The 21,876-nt window shown below is 44.7% G+C and overlaps 1 protein-coding gene across 2 annotated transcripts in view; it reads right to left on the bottom strand.

Moving 5' to 3' along the window:
* LOC139055847 (sedoheptulokinase-like) overlaps positions 1-21,876 on the bottom strand; it is a 290,860-nt gene that overhangs the window by 177,062 nt on the left and 91,922 nt on the right. The window lies entirely within an intron of this gene.

Here is a 21,876-nt window from a genome sequence, read left to right as displayed (position 1 = left end):
ATTTACAATATTTCCTCTTTTCATTCGCGGCACCGAATAGGCGCTTCATGGCAGGGCACAAATTCTCGTTTACATAAACGGGCACTCTTGGTGAAAATCCCAAGGCATCGGAAGACAGCTTTTGTTTCCTAGCCCTGTCTAGGAACGAGTCTCGTGATGATCTTTGGGCAAATTGAATGACAATGTTAGGAGCAGTAGTATTGCCCGATGTTTTAACACGGTGGCAGATTTCAATGTCGGTGTCCTCAAGAGGCATGCCTACTGCTTGTCCTAGTTTTTTGGCGATTTCTTCGACGTTTTCGTTCGAAGCATGCGGCACGCCCTTGATTTCGACATTATTGCATCTCGAGTGCTGTTCACTTCAGAGAGGTTCAGAGAGGTGGACCACACGAACGCCGACTATCAACTGAAAGCTATCAACCTTTTATGTTTTATGTTTTATGTTATGTTTTATGCTATGTTTATGAGCTTTTATGTTTTATGAACATAAAGGTCGTTAACCGGTGGATCGCCTTCTAATCTTTCGCTACGTTGCCAAGATTGTAACTGCGCGCCAGAGTTAAATGAATGCGCGATATTGTACAGGCATAAGAATGAAGATACGCGTCTTATGGTAGAGGCATGGCATATCTATAATGGTGGAAGTGCGTGCGTGAGTCAGCCTTCGATTACTTTACATAAGGGAGAGATTAAGTGCCTTAACATTTATCTCTCACGTAGACCGGCACGTGTACCCGAGTGACACGTGGTGTTACCATTCCTAAGCATGCGCAGATGAGTTTTGTGTCTTCTTTCTTTTTTCGCCTCAGAGCTCCCTTCAGCTGATAGTCGGCGTTCATGTTGTCCACTTCTCTACTCTAGTGTCCTGTCTGCACGCCTCACTTCTTTTTTGCATAATGAATCCTTACCAACTAGCTCAGCTTTCTGTCGTACTAAAACATGCAATTGCCACGTAGCTGGGCAGAAACGAAGTAATGCTGTTTGGCGTCCCTTGGAGCAAGTCGGACTAGTTGTTGTATTTCGTCTAATTACATAATTAGTCCATAATTTATTAAATGAGATGATACAATCACATCAAAATTATCAAACAGAAAATTTTAGGCCATCATGGAAAATTTCCGATCCATCTTTCTCTTCCTATACGGACTATACAAAACGTTTTTTCTTTTTCTTTTCTAAGCCTGAAAGAAAGCCCGCAAAACGAAAAAAAAAGGTCGCCCGGCAATTTTCGCGGGCTTCTTTCAGGCTTGCGACACTCTGTATAAGTTACGTGGGGCACCCTGTATAACATCATGTGAAAGTATGATAGAAAATAAATAACTGGCACAAACACTCGCCTACTGGCAGGAGTGCGCACCACGAAATGAGCCAAGCATAACGTCGAGCTCTAGGCGCCGTCAATAAACCCCAATGTTATTCATCTTTGTCATTTTAGCTCCACCACAGAGATGTGCTCCCACAAGTCCGTACGGTACTCCGTTAACCGATTCACTATACCTTCGCTTCACAGATATTCGGGCATTTGTACTCGACCTGCTTATATTTTCCACATTTCTTTATCCAGTGAATTTCTTTCACTCTCTCTTCTCTTTTTTTTAATGGCCAGTTGTACAAGGCTTATATCGCTGAACTATTAACAACAGCGAAATGCCTTTAAGTCGTGCATAAACGCTTGCCCTTTAGGAAATTCGCAAATTAATGACATTCCGAGACAATTTCCAGAACGCACCATCGTTTGAAGGCAGACTCTTCTGGCATTATCCGAGTACTTAAAAGGCAGAACTTCACATGCACTGTGACAATCTAAACGAATTACAAACCTCCAATTGTTTCGACCTTTCCAATGTTTTTTATTCTTTTTTTTGCTGTACTTAGGGGTAAGAAAAATAAAGTTGCTCTGACGACACGGTCTTTAAAAACTGTTGCAATAATTTCATCACGTCACAAAACTTGTTTCTTTACGTATGAAAATTATATTTATTGTTTTGTCTAGCCAGGTGCCACATTCAGGCTTTTTGCCGATTATTGTTTCATACTTGTGTGCGTTCGTTGACAATATTGCTTCTTGGTGTAAAACCCGTAGAATGTAAAATTAATGTACGCAAGAAAATGTCTACAACCATGTCACGCAAAGAAATGCATCTGCAATTTACATGCACTTAATTGGTTAACGATAAAAAGGAAACGAGCTCTCTGAAATACTGAAAGTTAACGTAGAATTCAACCCTGAAATTTCACGCGCCAAAACCACCAGTTGATTAAGAGGCACACCGTAGTGGGGGATTAATTTAACATGCGCGCAATACACAGAACACGGGCGTTTCTGCATTCCGCCCCCATCGAAAAGCGGCAGCCGGGATTCTATGCCCCGACCTCGCGCTTAGCAGCGCAACACCACATTCGCTGAGCCACCGCGACGGATCTCAGGATCTCAGGTTAACTCAAGTGGGCTGCGCATATCGAAACCAAAATGCTCAAAAGAACTCAAACAACTTCGTTTTCCACGCAGAATGCTGCGTATACACCCTATGCCATCTTAATTTAACTGTCTACAAGGCACTTGTAAGACCTACTCCTGAATATGCTCACGTTGTCTTCAGGCATCATTAAAGGCACTTAACTAGTCAATTAAAATACGTACATAACACGGCTTAAGGTTCGTGCATTCTAAATATTCACGGAGCGAAAGCGTGACGTCACTGCATGCTCAAGAAGCGATTCCCACATTTGCCGCAAGGCGAAGCATAGCTCTATTAGGTTGCTTTACTGTTACCTGATGCTTCCCATCCGTCAATCAAGCCAAATTATTAATGAGAAATGCATTAGGCAATTTATTGCAAAATATATGTGCAAAGACACATTTTTCCAGTCAGCTGTCCAGCTGTAGAATCGTCCACAATAGGCTGTGAAGTGATATTTTGTATGTACTAATACTATACAGACAAGTTCGCCAGAAGTGTTGATATGTACTTTCGGTTTTTCTCTGAAAATTGATGTTCTTCCAGACGTCCTATGAAATGCTGCCTCCTATTTTTGAGTATGCGGTTTATAGATTTTTTACTGCAAGTTCGGCAAGTCATTCCGACTTGCCGAACTTGCAATTCAATGCAACTAATGCGCAAAAGGTCACAAGCAAAGAGATAAAGTTGTTGTTATCCATGTACCTGAAGTCTTTGTTCGTTCGATGCGAAGGAAATGTTTTATCCAATTGTAAGGGATTCGTTGTGGATGTAAAGTCACGCCAATCTCGAGTGACGCTTTATTAGACAACATAAATAAGTTGTTGCAAGAAACTTGAACGAGTCGGTAAAAAATTGTTTCTGCATGTAGATGATTACACCGTTTTACGGATTTAAAGGGTTCTACCGAGAACGTAGTATACTTGCTTATGTTTTTCAAAGAATGCGCGCGGTGGCTAAGTTTCACGTTACACTCTTAGAAACAAAGAACCGAGAAAGGAAAGCTGCTTTCCTCCCTCGGGCCGGTGAGTTCACACGCAATCCACGTGTCGCGCCGCCTTGTGGCAATCAAGAGGGGATTGCGTGCGTGCCGGTGACCCGAAAATCGGCTACGGTAGCTTCTTTTCGACGAAAAGTAATGCTGAGTAACATAACCTGAGGTCTAAACCTTTCCTCACAAGCGACCGCCAGTGTCAAACCTCTAGCTCGAACGGGAGCTGCCGATACGAGAATAGTTCAACTCAAAGCAGCGCGCGGCTGCTGAGGCACAGCGAGGCAAGCCTAGACACCGCAGATATCAGCCAGCCTTTCTCGTTTTGATGCGTGAAATTAGGATGGGGAGAAGGTTGAGCTATCTAAAATGTATGCATTTGTGGCATCTCACAAGCATTTCACATATATAACGACTTGTATAAGGACGCCGCGGTTTGTTGTGGAACCGCCTGACAGAAAAACGCCTTTCAGGTCTGTCCGCAAGTAGCACCTGCGAGTCGTAGGGCTCGACACTGGTTCTGGTTTTTCCTGGGAGCTACAGCACTTAACGACACTCAGTGAGCCCTTACAAAAATGACTTTAGACTGTCTATAGAAAGTCTATAGACTTCCTATAGACGACCTTTCCTTTCTATAGATTTAAACTTTTGTTGATACAAAGTCTGTAGACTGTCTATAGACGAAAGTCGATAAAGTTTCTATTTCTTTTTGTCTATACGCAGTCTATAGACGGTCTATAGAAAAAAGTCGATAAGGTGTTTGCTCTTTTTTGCCTACTTCCCCTCTATGGACTACCTATAGACGAAAGTCGATACAGCTTCTATCTATTTTTGTCCATACTTTGTCTATAGACTTTCTATAGACGAAAGGCGATAAGGTTTCTATTTCTTTTGTCTACTCGCAGTCTATAGACAGTTTATAGAAAAAAGTCCATAAGGAGTTTGTTTCTTTATTGTATCCTTCCCCTCTATGGACTACTTATAGACGAAAGTGGATTACGGTCTCTATCTATTTTTGTCCATACTTTGTCTATAAAATTAAATTAAATTATGGGGTTTTACGTGCCAAAACCACTTTCTGATTATGAGGCACGCCGTAGTGGAAGATTCCGGAAATTTCGACCACCTGGGGTTCTTTAACGTGCACCTAAATCTAAGTACACCGGTGTTTTCGCATTTCGCCCCCATTGAAATGCGGCCGCCGTGGCAGGGATTCGATCCCGCGACCTCGTGCTCAGCAGCCTAACGCCATAGCCACTGAGCAACCACGGCGGGTATACTTTGTCTATAGACTTTCTAAAGACGAAAGTCGATAAGGTTTCTATTTGTTTTCGTCTACTCGTAGATTATGGACGGTCTATAGAAAAAAGTCGATAAGGTGTTTGTTTCTTTTCTGACTACTTCCCCTCTATGGACTACCTATAGACGAAAGTGGGTACATGTCTCTGTCTATTTTTGTCCATATACTCTGTCTATACACTTTCTATAGACGAAAGTCAATAAGGTTTTTATTTCTTTTTGTCTACGCGCAGTCTATAGACGGTCTATAGAAAAAATTCCGTAAAGTGTTTGTTTCTTTTTTGTCTGCTTCCCCTCTATATGGACTACCTATAGACGAAAGCCGATACAGTCTCTATTTATTTTTGTCCATACTCTGTCTATAGACTCTCTATATTAGACAGTTAATAATAATAGTCGGCTAAGGTTTCTATTTCTTTTTCCCTCCTGGTGTATTGAATGTCTATATAAGAAAGTCGGATAATATGTAATGCCGAGTTCCCATACTCCCCGCCCTCTGCGAAGGCGATGATATGGCACTGGTTCATGCGCGACCGGCACCGCGTGCAACCCCGGCGCGGCGGGCAAACCATGCAGACTGCTAGTCGTCATTCGGTGCAGCTGCACCGAACGAGGATCGCGGCGGAACAGGCAACGTCCGAGTCACAAAGGTCTTCCAGGCACCCGAAGGCCCTAATCCTGGCTGCTTCCCGGACGTACACTTCGCGAGACCAGCTGGTGAAGGTCAGATGGTGATGATGTGGCAAAGGTGGTGAATAAGTCGCGAAAGCCGGCAGACCAGGTGGTGAATTCACCACCTGGTCTGCCTCTGAGTTGTCGTGGTATTGCATGTCTATAGATTAACAATAGACAAACATCGTTAATCTGGGCCCAACCCGTGTACGCTGTAACCAAGCGCAGGTACCGGTGGATAATACGTAGCTGCGTTTGATATAAGCCACTGAAGTTGTATACTGCTGAGATTGCTGTAGAGCCTATTTGTAGACATTATCATACACATAGTGTATACCTCCGCATTTGTTGACCACATGATATGATCTACGTAGTCGGTCTCGGCAATCCCAAGACAGTCTTCACAGTTGTCGCATCACTTTTGCGGCAGTAGAATAAAGAAAGCAAAACGCCGATCCAATTGTTATAATAGTTGTTATGAACGCCAGCTTCAGCTACAAGTGGATTCCAAACAGGCATCGAGCTAACAGCAAGGACACTCGTAATGTTTGTAGCTGACAACGCGGACTTTGTGAATGTGCGATGAACCGATGTCGCGCATGTGGTGTTCGCGTTGTGTGTCGTCCGATTCTCGGATACTTTTCACATTTTCTTCATACCTCGGCTGCGTCACTAACATAGGGCGGTTTTTTGTTGACTGATATCCTGCACTATAAACCCATCAAAGTTTCTCATTCACTTAAAATAGGTGCCAAATTATCAGAGCCCACCCAGTATTTCGCCGGCGGTATGCCTGGGCAGCCACGCATATGAGTACCTCAATGCTGTACTGATTGCTTTGACCTATCAGCGGAACAGAAAATTAGCACTAACATACGTGCGGGCATCACATTTGGTGGTACGCTGGAAGATATGCTACAAGTACGCTGTATTACTAATCGACGCTGGCAATAATGCGTCTGAAACGTTTGAAGGGCCCTGTAATGGCTTTTACAAACAGCGCATTCAAGTTAGCGTTCCAGTCTCATACGATAGCCCACAGCGTTTGTCATACAACCTGCCAGCGCATTTCCTTCGTCCACGAAAAAAGATGAATAATGGTGATAAAGATGAATAAGCCACCCGTTCCGGCGCGCATGGCGCGCAGAGAGAGAGCGAAAAAAAAAAATGAAGGACGAAAAGGCGCTCACACTCCTCCGAGCGTGCGCGCCCTCGCGCGCGGAGCTCCTGCGCACGCTCGGAGATCTTGCGCATGCGCGGCGGTGCGCCATCTCAACGAGCGCGCCGAGCACGTAAACGGTTGTACTGGTGTGCGGTGTCCGCCTGAACGTTGGTGTCTGTGTATGCGTGTCATCTTTGTGGCATCACACGTCAACTACACTGAACGGTAAGCTTTAGCAAAGATGTTTTGCGTCAATAGCTCATGATTATGTGAGCGCATTTCGTAGCGCGAAGCGGCTGCATGTAGCGCAGGCGACTCGAGTTGTCGTTGACATGGTTTCATAACGCGCTCTTGTTCTCGCTTCTACTATACGGAATGTTTTACGGCGAGCGATCGCTCGGGCTTGTTGATTTTCGCATAATGGTTTAGGTGCGTAAAGAAGGAAGCTACACCATGTTTTAACTTGATATTGAGCTACCACTAAGCGGATTGTGTATGTTGGGCAGCCAGTGTGGTAGATCTCATTTCGTGGCGCTTGATCCGGCCGCGATGAATGCTGCGCCGCATGTGTAGTGAAATTCTCGTGACACGCTTTACGTATATATCTCGAAATTGTGTTAGCATCAAGAATGTTCTGACAGACACGTATAGTTAAATAACTGCTAACGTACTCGGATGAAAGGCCGTGTTTGCGGGGCATGCATCAGCAGTGTGTGCACTGCCGTTTTCGCATTGTTTTTAAGTAGCAGTATTTTTAAGGTTTCTGGCAACCAATCTAAATAATTTTGGGAAGTTACCGCAAGCAAAACACGAGACTTGAAGAAATGTCAAGCGAAAATCTCTAGATTCACCCAATCTATTTATATGCAACCACAAACGCTTTTGGAGCATGCAACCAGCGATAAGCTCAGTCACTCGCAGCTTCTCAACTTAGCCGAAAAAATTGGAGCACAATAAATTAGTCGCTCCGGGAAGCACCTTTACACGTTTCAGACTGAAGGCATTGCGTTTGACGGTAGTTGGAAGATTTGTTTTTTGTCTCTTTTTTAAACAGTTTAGCAGCAGAAGTTATCTTTCGAGCTATATGAAAAGCGTTAAGCGCCTTTCGATGCTTCGGGGTTATGCAGTTTACGTGCTCTTAAGCTCTAGGCAACTGCTGGCGCAGATTCGCATTGTGCCAGTCGTGCACGGTATGAAGCCCTTGTCGTGCGCAATAAGTGTTCCGGTTTTCATTACTGTTGCATGTAGTGCCGTCGTCTTGGACAGACTGCATACTATATGCGCTGTACAAAAGAAAAAAGAGCCAGATTATCAATTTGGTGGTCTTTTCTTAGTAGATAACGCACAGATTATTCAAATAATTCAGTGGATATTGCATTTGTTCTACCCTTATTAACACACCTAAGAGATCGTAACATGTTTTAGTTGATAAGTGACCTGATCAGTACGCCCCCATTCATGCGCATTCTACTGAAAGTGTGGCAAATGTATTCATCTCGAAGTATGAGAAAAGAGACAATGCAGACTGTTCTAAGCGGAAATAAATTACAAATGTTAACGTAATTTTTGTTAACGTGATTTTTGATCTTTATTAATGATTTACAAAATAACATTGATGTTCCATTAAGACTTTTTGCAGACGACTGTGTGATGTACAATACCGTAAATACAGTTGATGATCAGATTAAACTAAATTTAAACTTGCAAAGAATAGCGAAATGGTGTAACGACTGGCAGATGGAGTTAAACTTTACAAAGTCTGTGTTCATGTCAGTAACTAGAAAGAAAAATGTTCTTGACTTCAGTTATCAAATCAACGGTTATATGCTTGAAAGAGTCGATCAGTATAAATACCTAGGCATAACATTTACATCAGATCTACGATGGAACACCCACATTGAAATTGTCATTTCCAAAGCTTTTAAAACACTATGGTACCTGCGACGCACTATGCACAGAGCTACTCCGGATGTAAAGTGCCTCGCTTACAAAACCCTAGTCAGACCGATAATCGAATATGCTAAAGTAATATGGGATCCTCACACTGCAACTAATTGTCACAAGCTTGATAGGATTCAGCGACTCGCTGTAAGGTTTATCTTTAATAAATACCGCCGGAACCACTCTCCAACAGAACCCTGCCAACAAGCCCAACTACCTATGCTAGAAACCAGAACCAGATATGAAAGACTAAAAACTCTTTACCTCATTATCAATAATTATCTCAAAATAAATAAATCGGATTACTTTGAGATCAAAACTAATGAAACATCAAGGCATCGTCATAGTAAGTTTATCCCATTACCGACTATAAAAAATAATTGTTTCAAGTTTAGTTATTTTCCCCGAACTTGTAGAGACTGGAACTCTCTTCCAGATTCTGCTGTTCGGTCGACATCATTAGATGAATTCCTACGCCACTTAGAAAATTTCATCTATGGCACTAGCATAGGGCGATGAGATCAGATTGCTGCTGTATAAGATTACTGTTCTGATTTCTGAGTGATGCATTTTTTGTTTATGTGTGCATTTCACGAGATATTTTTTTTTCCTCTTAACTAATGTATAACTATGGTTTTCAATATGTACTGTACTACTTATTTTGCTGTTCAGTTCCGTTTTTTTTTCCACTCCTGTTATAGCCCCTCAATGAGGCTGACAGTATTAATAAATGAAATGAAAAAAAAAATGATTGTTCAAAACTGCAGTCAGTATGCTGAGCATGTTCGATCGGCACGGGCACATTGCATTAACACCTGAAAAATGTGCACAGTCCAGCAGGGTATCTTTGTTTCAACAATTATTATTATAGGAATCGTTTGGGATTCTCACATTTCTTTCATTTTTATGAGTACACTGTGTGTCACATGAACCTGTCTTGAAACGAAACGTACCGTTGCTAACACGGCGACGATTATGGTTGTCTAACTGCTTATCATACTACAATATCACGAAACATCATAATGGTACTGATTAATATTGCCATGTAGTCTTTAGTCATAGGTAAACAAAGTTAACTAGAGGCATAAGTGGTGAGAGCAAATTATATAGAAAACTACTATTGAACCGTAAAAATAACTCATTGTATAGTTTTCCCTCACATTGTTGCATTTGTTTTACGCGTGTCTCTGTGTCTTCCGTGCTGTACTCGTGTGGCCATCAATTACGAACTTGCCGAAGCCCTTGTCAGCTTTATTAAACAAGGGATTCAAGTCAGTTGCATCTAATACTACATGTTAAGTGACTGACGTGTTATTCGTTTTATCTAAATATTATGGACTGGCACTACTTGGCAAGCATTAAACCATAGTATTTTTTATTGCACTTAAGCTGCAGGCGTCATAGATTGCCAGAAAGTTTTCATGAAAACAGCCAGGAAAGGCTTGGAAAAAGATCCGGAAACTTTAAATTGGCCACATAGGTATGCTGTCTTGTTACATGTCAAAGTTTCCAGAAAGTCTCTGTGTTAAATATATTTTTAAAACGTTTCACTTCATAAAAATTGAAGGAAATTGGTTCTATTTATTGAAAAAAAAAAGAAAGTCAAGCAGACTGACAAGGCATTTCTTACTCAATGTTTTTTTTTTGCGTTAACTAAACGTCCTTAACCTCGATAGCCTAGAAAAAATTTTCATCTTTCAAAGCACCTTAAATAATTTACTGTGATAGAATTCATTCGAACTATACTATCAGTTCTGTTTCCTAGGAGGTGCATATCTGTCGTGCCATGACACAAAGTGCTCGTGTGGTATTTCGGGTGCTCATGTGGTATACCTAACTTGGAAACCTGTTAGCATGCCCAAGAGGCCTCATTACCTGCAAGAAATTAAGGTACCATATCAATACAATCAACCCATCTGCCATCTGTTGAAGTTATGGCCAATGACCCATTCATTTAAAAGTATGAGAAATACATTTCAATGTGTACTAAGCAAAATAAATTACAATCTTAGGCATGATACTGGGAATATTCCAGTCACGTCTTCTGAAAACATCCCTCTGCACGGGCATACTTAACTACCGGCCAAAAAAACTGTACAGACAGCCCAACTGGGTAACGTTTCCACAATAAATATAGGCACCATTTGGGATAAGTACATTAATGCATCATATATGAACTTGTCATAAAAGGGAACATACTGTTGCTGACACGAGCAGCAGTTGTGACTGTTTAATTGTTCACCATACCATGCAATAGAACATTGCATAAAGGTACTGATTTGTATTGACAAGCAGCCATTAGTCATAATTAAACCGCATTAAGTATTGACTTAGATGATTTGAGTAAATATATTCAGCTGCTTAATGAACATACAAAGAATACACATCTGTTATTTTTGCCTCATATTGCTGCATGTACTTATTTGCAGCATACACCTGCAGCACCTTTGGGACTAATGACACAAAGGTCAAGGCCAGCCTGGCGACCATGCTTGCCAAGGAGTAGTGTAAATATTTAATCTGTTTCCATAATAGCATAAAACAAGAATTTAAGGAATTCATGTATTATATCGAGCAATAAAAACGGTTAATGCATTGCCGGTGCATTTGTTTTATTTTTTGCACTGCATGATTCAGCACTATATAAATTCTTTCTGTTTATGCAACATATATGAAAGTACAGCTGGTTCAGGAGCTTTATTAATCTACTAACGGTAATGCATAAGTGCAGATGAAAAGGAACAGGTGCACATGCATAATATCTGCATTCCATGCATTTCCATGCATTTCATATCTATAAAATGAAATGAAATACATTCCAAACGTTTTGCTACCGCATGTAATGAAAAATGTAAACTAACTTGTAGATAGCCGCTATGGAGTTATGGCCTTATACACTCTTTGTAGACTTGTCTATAAAATGTCTGTGTCTATAGAGTGTCTATAAATTAATGAAAATGCATGTTTGTTGGCAAGTGTATGCAGAATGTCATAGAAAAAAGTGTATTGGATTATAAAGTTCTGTTTTTGTAGACTGAAGTCTATAGAATGTCTATAGTATATATACATTTGTCTGTAGACATTCCATAGACTTCAGTCTACAAAAGTAGAACTGTAAGCCTATACACTTGCCCATAGACATTATGCAGACAACTGTCTACAAACATGAATTTTAATTAATCCATAGACACTCTAGACTCAGACTTTTTATAGAATAGTCCATAAAAAGTGTATGGCCATAAGTCTATAGACGGTCTATAGACAGTCTATAGACTTAGACTTCTTATAGACTAGTCTATAAAAAGTGTATGGCCATAAGTCTATCGAAAGTCTATAGACAATCTATAGACTCAGACTTTTTATAGACTAGTCTATATAAAGTGTATGGCCATAAGTCTACAGACAGTCTATAGACAGTGTATAGACAGTCTATAGACTCAGACTTTTTATAGACCAGTCTATAAAAAGTGTGCGGCCATAAGTCTATAGACTGTCTATAGACTAGTTTAAAGAAATGTCTATAGACAGTCTATAGACTTCATAGACAAATGTCTATGGACTGTCTATGGACTTTCTATAAAAATTTTTGTAAGGGAGCAATTCTATGCGCATGTGTGTATCTGTGCGTCCACATGTCAGTTGTGCGTTTGTGTATATGCACTGCCTATAACATCTTTCACGGACGCCCCTCAGCCGGGCAGCACCTGCGTCAGCCTCTCTCAGGCTGCCGCGGGAAATGACGTGTGGAGTTTTCTGCTGCTGAGCGTCTGGCAATCCTCGGCATTACCTGCGGACGTACCCGTCTTATCTGACAAGTCCTACGCGAACTTTTCAGGTAAAAGTAATTTTCCTTCGACTCTTTTAAAGTATTTCAAGAAGTGCACAAGGCACAGAAAGGAGAGAGCACGCCGACTAATTGCACAAACGATGCATGCGTCTTCGTTATTATTTCACAGAGTTGTGAAGAAGAGTTGGTCTCACTAACTAAATGGGAGAGGGGAGACCTCCGCGTACGCGGGGAGGCAGGCAGAGTGCTTGAACATAGTGCGGCACTGAAGTCAAATTTAAGGGTGGCCACAGCCGTGCAGTACAGTGCGTGTCCCTCAGGTCCGCGCATTCCGTCACCGTCAACAGCACCCACCGTGTAGCAACAACCGACGCGGCGGCACTGTCGCATGCAGCAGCACGCCGCTCCTCGGTGTTGTCGTGCGCGAATAACCTTTCACACAACGAGAAACGTCCCCGAGTCAGACTGTTAAACAGGGTCCGGTCCGTTTGGCTTTTCGACTCAGTCATATCGTGAGCGCATGAATTCGGCCCGGTGCGGTATATCTGAAATGCGCACACCAACATCCGGCCTCGGGATAAGTTGACCGCTCTATCTGGAAACGAGAAGGCACGCATTCCATCTAGGTTGATCCGCATTTATTATTTCTGGATAACGACGCTTAGCCGCGCAATGCGAACAGTCCACGACGCGCACACAGGCGCATACCGGAAGCTCCAGAGCACCGGCTTCTTCCGGCATGACGCACCTCTTATTGCGCAGGAATTGGCTTTTGCAAACGGCCGTCGACTACATACGTGCAGACACACTTCTGACAGCGCTTAGAACTTGGAATGCCAGCACGCTATTGTATGTCTAAAAGTATATCCAGTAAAGGACGCAACCTAGGAAAACAAGCTGAGCAGATGTTTTTAGAAGGCTGCTGCGACCAGCGTCGATGCGACCTAGAGGAGGATCACGCCTCCGGATCGCGGCGGCGTGCCCAGACCGCCGGCGATAAGGCGCTCTCCGGCCTTCCCTGGTGTCTCGCGGCGAGCGTGTGCTGGCGAGCTCTGGGGAGCGAGAGCTGCGCACGAGCCAAAAGAGCGAAGCGCGGCGGTTTCAGAGGCGGCGAGGAATCATTTTAGGGCGCCGAATTCAGGCGCCCTCGTTTCAAAATAACAAATTATCGTCAGAACATAGCGCCTCGCACACCGCTGTCGCCAGATTACCGACGGCGTAAACGCTGCGCCCTGCTAACGAAAGCAGACGATTGGGCGACTCGCTAAATGTGGTTGTAAAACGAGGGCCTGCACTAACTCGACGCTGACAAATTCCAACAATGTTTGCGAGCTGCGCGCCATGCACGCTTCGTTGCGAAGACATGTATAGTGCGGACACACACAAAAAAAAAGGTGACGTATTTCTACGTCACGACATTATCACGATAAGTCACCTACTTGAGCGAGACAGTACGTGAACGCAATGCTCTAATCGTGGAATCAAAGAACAACGCCAACAAAAAAAATGGAGGTGATATTAGATGACAAGCACAGTACTAATCAAAGCGCGCTTGCGCTTCATGCGTTATACTATCATGTCGCTTTATTACAATCTCCTTCGCTCCCATATAAACTACAACGTTCTATTATGGGACATTTTTAACAGTCACCTAATATTACTGCAAGGCCTTCAAAATCGAACAATTCTCATAGGACCATTTTCCTGACGTGACACTGGCGCGAATCAGTTACTGCAAGCAAATAGTACTTTCAGGGTAACCGATTTTGTTAAAGGGAAACTGAGGAGTCTGTCGAATTCAATAAGACGCTCATATACGGATGCGGGAACCTTATAAAACATGCAGGTAAAATTTTTCAGTTAGGAGCAACGTAATCGTCGGTTAAAATTGCGCTGTGGCTCCGCCCCCCGTCGAGCGTCGCGCGCTGCTGCTGACGCTGACGATGCGAGTGGAGACCGGAAACCACGGCGTAGTGACGTCAGCACTGGTGTTCCGCTCCTTCGCAGTCTCCGCGACCGTGCCTTACCGTGCTTGTTTCTGCGTACGTGCCGTCATAATCTGCTTCGCTCGACCTTGCACTCCTTTGTTCGTGTGTATGTAGAGTGGTAGTTGACGTGTGCAGTATCAATTGAAGTGGTGGGCCGATCATGCCGGCGTTCTGTGCAGCCTGCGGTAGCACGAACACCAGCGGCCGCCCCTCGACGATGTTCCGCTGTTCCATTACTTCCCGCAAGACAAGAAACTTCCAGCTAAGTGGGAGGCTGCTGTGAAGTGAAAGAATTTCAAGCGCTCAAGAACAACAGTGCTGTGCTCTAACCACTTTCGTGACGACGATTGCTGCCAGAGTTTATCAATTATGCGTAAATGAGTAAGAGTACGTCTTGCTGCTAGCAGGCTTTCTAAATGCAGCGCGAAAAGGTCGGGGCAACGAACACATAAAGACGGGACGGGTGCGGGCGGACGGATGGTAACTGGTCTTGGAAGACCTTATGAATACACGAACTCGTCCAAACCAGGATATTGGTTTACTGCTAGCTCCTTCGTGCTAGCACGCTGAATAGAAGGTGCATGTTTGTCCCCCAGCCTTGACGTAGGTTTCGTCACAAACCGCCGTTAATTTTCTATTCGCACATGTTTTGTGAAACAGCTTACATGCAGCTACCATAACCCCAGTGCAAGTGCAAAATTTGCATGTGCTTGAAAGCCAGCGCACGCTAGGACGCTGCGCTCCCCCTTATCTCGCGCACAGAGGGAAATCGGCCGTCTCACGCAGCCGACGGAATTCGCCGTTTACGGGCTCGGTTACGAGTAGCGTACGGATGGCGCGCTGATGAAGGTCACTACACGTGCTGCAAGAGACGGAAAACTTTTGCCGCATGTAAACCGTCTGCGTAGATAGCCGACCACTTTGGGGCAGCGCACAAATGCCGACGATCACATCCCCGCTTAAGTTCCCCGAGGAGGCATGTAGGAGCATAACTACAGTTGTTTGCCCGGAAACGAACTCACTGGATCGCTGAATGCAGGTTTGCAAAAAAACATACTCACCAAAGAACATTTCTAACACAAGCAGATGCTAACACTTCGCTTTCGTTCCCGTCGAAACCACTGCTTGCTACCAGCATCTTTTGCTTCTTCGAGAAGCCGGCTCCTCGCAGTCGGCTCGTACTTGTAGGGAGCAACGCCGAACGCCTCAGAGAAACGCAAGCTCTCTCAATTTTCCATGACCGTCTCAGCAAAACAACAGCGCCAAATCACCTTGCACCATGTTTCTTGTGTAGCGGCAGCCGTCGGTCCTGACGAACACCATTGTTGACGTCACGAGGCACCCGACTAATCACAGGCGCAAACGAGGCGCGCAAGCTGGCCCGAGTCTGCTGCTACACTTTTCGTCGAAATAAAGACTGTTCGCGCTTTCTTTCGCTCAATTTCGATGCGATATTCGAATCGGAAGGTTGAAAACCATTACGTACAGCTCTTCACTCATTTTTACTGGAAAACCTTTCAGCTTCCCTTTAAATATATCCTAGCGATCTCTTTCTTCCGGGTATCAAACGATAATGTTCCAGTACCCATAACACGAAAGACATCTCTTCTTAATACTAACAATACGGGATTTGGAGAGAGTATTAAATTTGTTTTACCGTAAGTTCGGACAAACTACGACAAACAGCCAGCACATGTTTCAGCCTTGTCACTCTTCCATTTCTGTGTTGCTGTCACCTCCATTCTGAAGAGTAGGCAGGCGTTGTGCCCCTTCCGGTGGCAGTTGCCAGCCTGCTCCTCGCTTTCCCTTTCCTGTTAATTGTATATATGTGTTCAAAAATAATAATAATAATAATAATAATAATAATAATACATACTTCTTCCCCTAGAATTGCAGAAAGCTTACAAGTTTCAAACAGAACCAAAATGTTTCATATTAGCTACTTCAGACTGATTTCTTAAGGACTGTATTTTTTTCTTTTTAACAATCACTTCGTTCCTCGCGTCCTTAATTTCCCTAAACTTTTTCGTTTGTCCTTTTTTTGTTATTAAGCATTGTACCTTTGTAGATTCAAGTTTTTATTAATTCACAGCCGCTAGTTGTATTTAGATAACTGTATCGTGTGAAGCTTTACAAGATTTTATAGTTGCAAGTTTCATGTTTTATAACTACTGCTTTGTTCAAACATTTCTTTCCATCATACACAGGATGTGCCAATTCAGTTTCTGACTACAGTACCTCCTTCTGTATATACGCCACTTGTAATTCATACCTCTTTGCTAGCATCAATAAACTGATTATCATTCTTAGCAAGCTAACAATCACTAAGGCTCGTTAGCCTGCTTAGAACAGTTTGAAGTGTACTGCACTGAAAACTTCACGTCGTGCTCCATGTCACAGTGGCTGAGCTGCACCATCGGCACCGACTTCAAAGTCTATTTTTATACTTCAATTCATATTGTACAGCTCCAAATAACGTTACAGAAGTTGTTGATTTTCACTTAGTCCTCGTCGCATGGGTGTCCGAACCCAAACAAGGTCTCCGGGTTCGTATTCCACATCGTCGCAGATTGCAACGTCAGCTGTCGACACATGCCGGGAAGACAAGCTGCCGACCTTCTTCGGCGTGCTTGAGACATAGCAACGTCGACCTCATGTCAAGCGTCACAGTCACGAACGTAGTCGCGAGATTGCCTCTTCAAACTGTAGGAAGAACAGTGTCATCTGCGTTATCGCTGGATTTCCTGATGACTTAAGCGAAAGTCGAGTGGATCCACAACGTGGAAACGTTTGCTCTCGGCGCCAATGCTGTGCAACGGAAAGCGTCCATCAGGGAAGTCGGCAGACGCAGATTTAGGATAGCGATGCGGCCAAAAGCCACTCGCGGACCGACTTCGACGGCACCGCTGGTGCCAGCTACGACCCTCGCGCTAACCCTTTCAGCGCAGTCTTGAACAATCCTGCTCGCGCGTGAAAAAACGGACAAGCTGGGACTGCCCATTATGTTAAGACTATTGCACCGGCCGACCCGTATAGCGAGCTGTTTCCACACAATGCCAGATTAGTAAGTGTCACGCGGGACACCAACCCCGGATGAAAACGTATGACCTTTGATTTGCATTGGAGGTGGTTAAACACCGACCTGGGCGAGCTTCTCGCTGACTGCGCTTATCAAGCACTAAAGAGAAGAGGAGACAAAGGCTCTCGCACGTTCGAAATAAGTGCTCGTTGACGGGACCGCCTTTGACGTCCCGTCTGCATCCTTATTTTTGTGCAGCATCAACGCAGCTGTCAGCAAGATGAAGCAGACGCTTTTTCATAAGTGCGGGATTCCGACTCAATGTACAGGCTCCGGCTCCCCGTGGCCGCGCTCCGCGAGGCGCCAGTGCGTCCGGCGCGGCGGCGCATCGAAGCTAAGCGGCGCAGGCGCACACGGACCTCGGGGAGGCGCTTCGCGTCGTCTGCTACAGCGCTGGAGCGCGCCGCTCTGGCTTTGCTTTACACTTCGCTAGACCCAGGTGACTGAGCGACCGAGGCGGCGTGGCAGGAAGGCGCACTTCACTTACTGGAGCATTTTCCAGCTGGTTTGATCTACAGCTTGTGAACAGCCTGCTTAATCAATATACATTAACAGAAACAAGCTTATCATCACATAAATCACTTAACATGTTTTTAATAAGTGATGAGGGTAAAAATACAGTCATTTCTTCGCGCTCTTTATTAGGCTGGTGCCATTTTATTTGACTCTCACAGCACTGTGTAGTGCCTACCGAGAAACCTATTAGGCGCGCTCTTCTTCGTTGGAGTCATCATGTGATGAGCCTAGCGCGCCATTTCACGCATGTCTTGATGCTAGAACGAATGTGCTTAATTGACCTAAAAAAGCGACCGAAACCCGCAATGAATTCCACAGAAAGTTAGAAAACGATTGTTCAATCATACATCACCATGTTTGCCATCGATTTTACCATTAAGGAGGGCAATAATATTACTTCGACAGCAACTAAGAAGTGACATCCACTACTTCGCGAAAGACACCAGAGGTGTTTCCATTAAACGCATTTCTATCGACTTGCATGATGAATTGCATTTTGTTCGGTTGTCGGTTGCCGGGGCACTTCGGCGACAAAAACGCTGTAACAGTGCAGGATTTTATTTCCCCGGTGCACTTTCGGAAACTGGCCATGTCGCGGGTACCGGAAAAAGAAAGACGACGCATTGTAGATCTGTGCCTACAAAACTATTCTCAACACGTTATATCGTAGATGACAAAAAGGCCACTGAAAACTGTGAATCGAATAGTCCAGGCTTACAAGAAGGATAGAAGAATTGCGGATGCTCCCTGTAAAGCCAGGCAAACAGTGACCACTGAAGCTGAATACATGATCATTGTTGCGGCGGCTGCTGCAAACCCGACCTTTATCGCTCGAGAAATTAATAACAGCCTCTGGCTGGGTGACGTCTCTGACACGACTATCAAGCGTCGCCTCTACGCCCCAGCCCAATAAAGAGCGTGAAAAAATGACCATTTTTACCCTCATCTCTTATAAAAACATGCTAAGTGATTTATGTGGTAATAAGCTTGTTTCTGTTAATGTATATTGATTAAGCAGGCTGTTCACAAGCTGTAGACCGAACCAGCTGGAAAATGCTCCAGTAAGTGAAGTGCGCCTTCCCGCCACGCCGCCTCGGTCGCTCAGTCACCTGGGTCTAGCGAAGCGTACTTTACAGCAAAGCCAGAGCGGCGCGCTCCAGCGAGCAGACGACGCGAAGCACCTCCCCTTGGTCCGTGTGCGCCTGCGCCGCTTCGCTTCGATGCGCCGCCGCGCCGGACGCACTGGCGCCCCGCGGAGCGCGGCCACGGTGAGCCGTGTTCACCCTAAGAGTGGACGAGCCTGTACCTCGCCGAAATACCTTTTGAAGCCACGAGCCATTTCGAAAACCAAACGCGATTTCCAAACTGTTCGTTGCCTAAGCAGCAGTGTAGTGCTGTTACGCTTTCGAACATAACATTTTTAAGAAGCGTATAGTTTCTGCGTGTTCTGGAATCGCAGTATACGACAACTTATTGAAATAGCAGGCTGAAATAGCCAAATATATTGTGATTGTCATATACAAAAAGGGATTTTTCAGGTGCGATGCTAAAGGCAACATTGCTTAGTTTCAAGACAAAATTAAGGAAAAAACGGGAAACAATATACAGTTCGTTCCTGAGGACACGCTAACAACATTTAGAAATGTTGCCAGGAAAGCAGCACCTGAAGGGCATATCGTTAACGCCGTTCGCTGTTTTCCTGTTTTATTGTGCAATTACATCGTTTTTACAGAGTACTTTGTTGCTATGTGCACTTTGCTGCTATAGCAAAGTAATGCATACCTTGTAGCCAGGCGGTCTAACAGCCCCAGATATGTATAGGTGACAAAGCTAGCAGGCCTTCCTCTCTTCTTCAGCGGCACTTTGCAATTTTTATTCCGTAGACCCATGCGTGCGTGTAGCGTAGTTGGCGTGCGGAAGCAGTGGCGAGTTGGACGAAATGACGTGTGGTCCCGTAAAACCGTTTTGAGGAAAGGATCAGCGAACTGACCCTAGTCGAAACAAAATTATGGTTCGAAATCCGGACGTACCCTTGGTTCCCAGTGCTGGCAACGCAGGAGGTTTTTTTAAGCTTCGAACGTGCGACGCAAAGTTAGCGAATACACGTGCTCCGAAGTCCCAGATCATGTGTTGATTGTGTTACTTGCGGTTTTAATGAATGAAGATTAAATATTGAGCCTTCTTGTAAGGTTCTCCTTTGTAACTATACATATCCGACACGCGGTCTCCCCTAGTTTACAGCGTGACCCGTCTTCTGGGCACGCTCTGCGAGGGCATTGGCCAGCAGCGCGTGTCCTTTGGGCGACGATGGGCTGCCTGCAGAAGCTTCCATTCCCGGCAATATATGCCGATTCACCGTCGGCGCACGGTTGTGGAAGTCTTTCTATTTCACTCAGGCATGCTCGCGTTGTCGACAGATCAACGCATATGGTCGCTTCTGGTGACATCGCTTTTCGGGTAGCGTTGTCTAGCGACATTACCGTGGAGCATCCTCTCCTTAGGCAGTGACATCACATTTACAGCATATCAAAAAAGCTCATAGTATCCAACATAGAACTCAACCTTACGGTAATGCCGACTTTAGGTTAAAGAAAGTACGCTTGCTATAGAATTATTACTTTACGAGTGTTACAACTGCTGCGTAAACAATGACATCTCCACAGGTACCCGAAGGAACTACACAGGCTGTGCAATATACATGGCGGGGCCTACGGCTGTTTTTACATGTCAGCGGCTGAAATAACATAACTGCTGCCGCTTTGTTTTTCAGACGAACCCGCTTATAACGAACTCTGATAAGAACTATTTCCTATATCGATCACGCAAAATTTACTAAATAAATATCCTTAAAAAACTACCTAAAAGTGAACTGTACATTGTACATCTCGAACGCGAAGCGTCCACTGCCAGCACAATAAGAAAAGTCGCTGCTTCGCCCGGAAGGCTAAGCATAGATTGCGATAGCAAATTAATAGACAGCTATACAAAGTAAGGATAGTAGTGTTACCGGCCGTGTAAACTTGGAAACATCCGCTTGCTAATTAAATTAACAAGCGCGCTGTCAGCCCGCTGAGTCACAAATGAATACATCACACTCAATGACCGCCGACACTGGCTGTAAAAACGCCGGAGTGAGGAAGCGCAGCAGCAGCAGCAGCGAGCGAAGTGACCTTCGTGCTGTCTATCGCTTCAACGCAAACTGAGCGGCGAGAACATTGCACGCACAAAGGTATGAGCCGTCTGCAGAACGCTTCCAAGATAGGGCGCGTGCTACTACGCAAAGTACGCAGTTGCCGCCGGAGTAGAACGCTGCCCTCCCGCGCTCCCTCCCTGCTTTCCTCCCTTGTGCTTGAGCCGCGACCGCCGGTTACGCGCGCGCGCTTTCACTCGGCTGCACAGCATACGGCGCGCAGCGACGGCAAGAATATACTTGGAGCGTCCATGTAACTGCTATCGCAGTAAAATATCTATGCTCAGGTTTTACGTGCTGAAACCGCAAAATGATTATGGGGCATGACGCTACGACGCTAGGCTACAAGAGGAGAAGAAGAGCCGAGCGGAGTAGACGTGCTTCGCATGGACTCTGTAGACTTTCATTATTCGTGTAAGAAATTCACATCGGAGGACCGAAGTCTTTGTCCGAAGAACTTCGCGAAGTCATCCGGAACGGCCATGAGAAGTTTGAAGACCGTGAGTGCATACTATTTTGCTATTTTCGATCTTGAAGCTCTCCGAGGTGGCGCTGCCGCGTTAAGCCTGCCGCCGCCGTACGTGGCAGCGCGGAGGTAGGCCTCGGCTTGCACGCTTGCTACGGTTACTCGACACTCACTATGGCTCACATTGCCGGGTCCCAGCCGGCCGCTTCTACTTCTGTCGGAGGGAGTGAAGCTGGAGTTGTTATTACGACCCCACCCATCCCCGGTGCTATTGTTCAAGCTACCGCCGGGCCTTCGTCGCAGGAAACCCCAACAATGTACTTCCA

Source organism: Dermacentor albipictus, chromosome 2 (assembly GCF_038994185.2).
Source record: "Dermacentor albipictus isolate Rhodes 1998 colony chromosome 2, USDA_Dalb.pri_finalv2, whole genome shotgun sequence".
Taxonomy (NCBI): Eukaryota; Metazoa; Arthropoda; class Arachnida; order Ixodida; family Ixodidae; genus Dermacentor; species Dermacentor albipictus.
The sequence above is the reverse complement of the archived record's forward strand: the minus strand, read 5'-3'. Positions and strand labels throughout refer to the sequence as shown.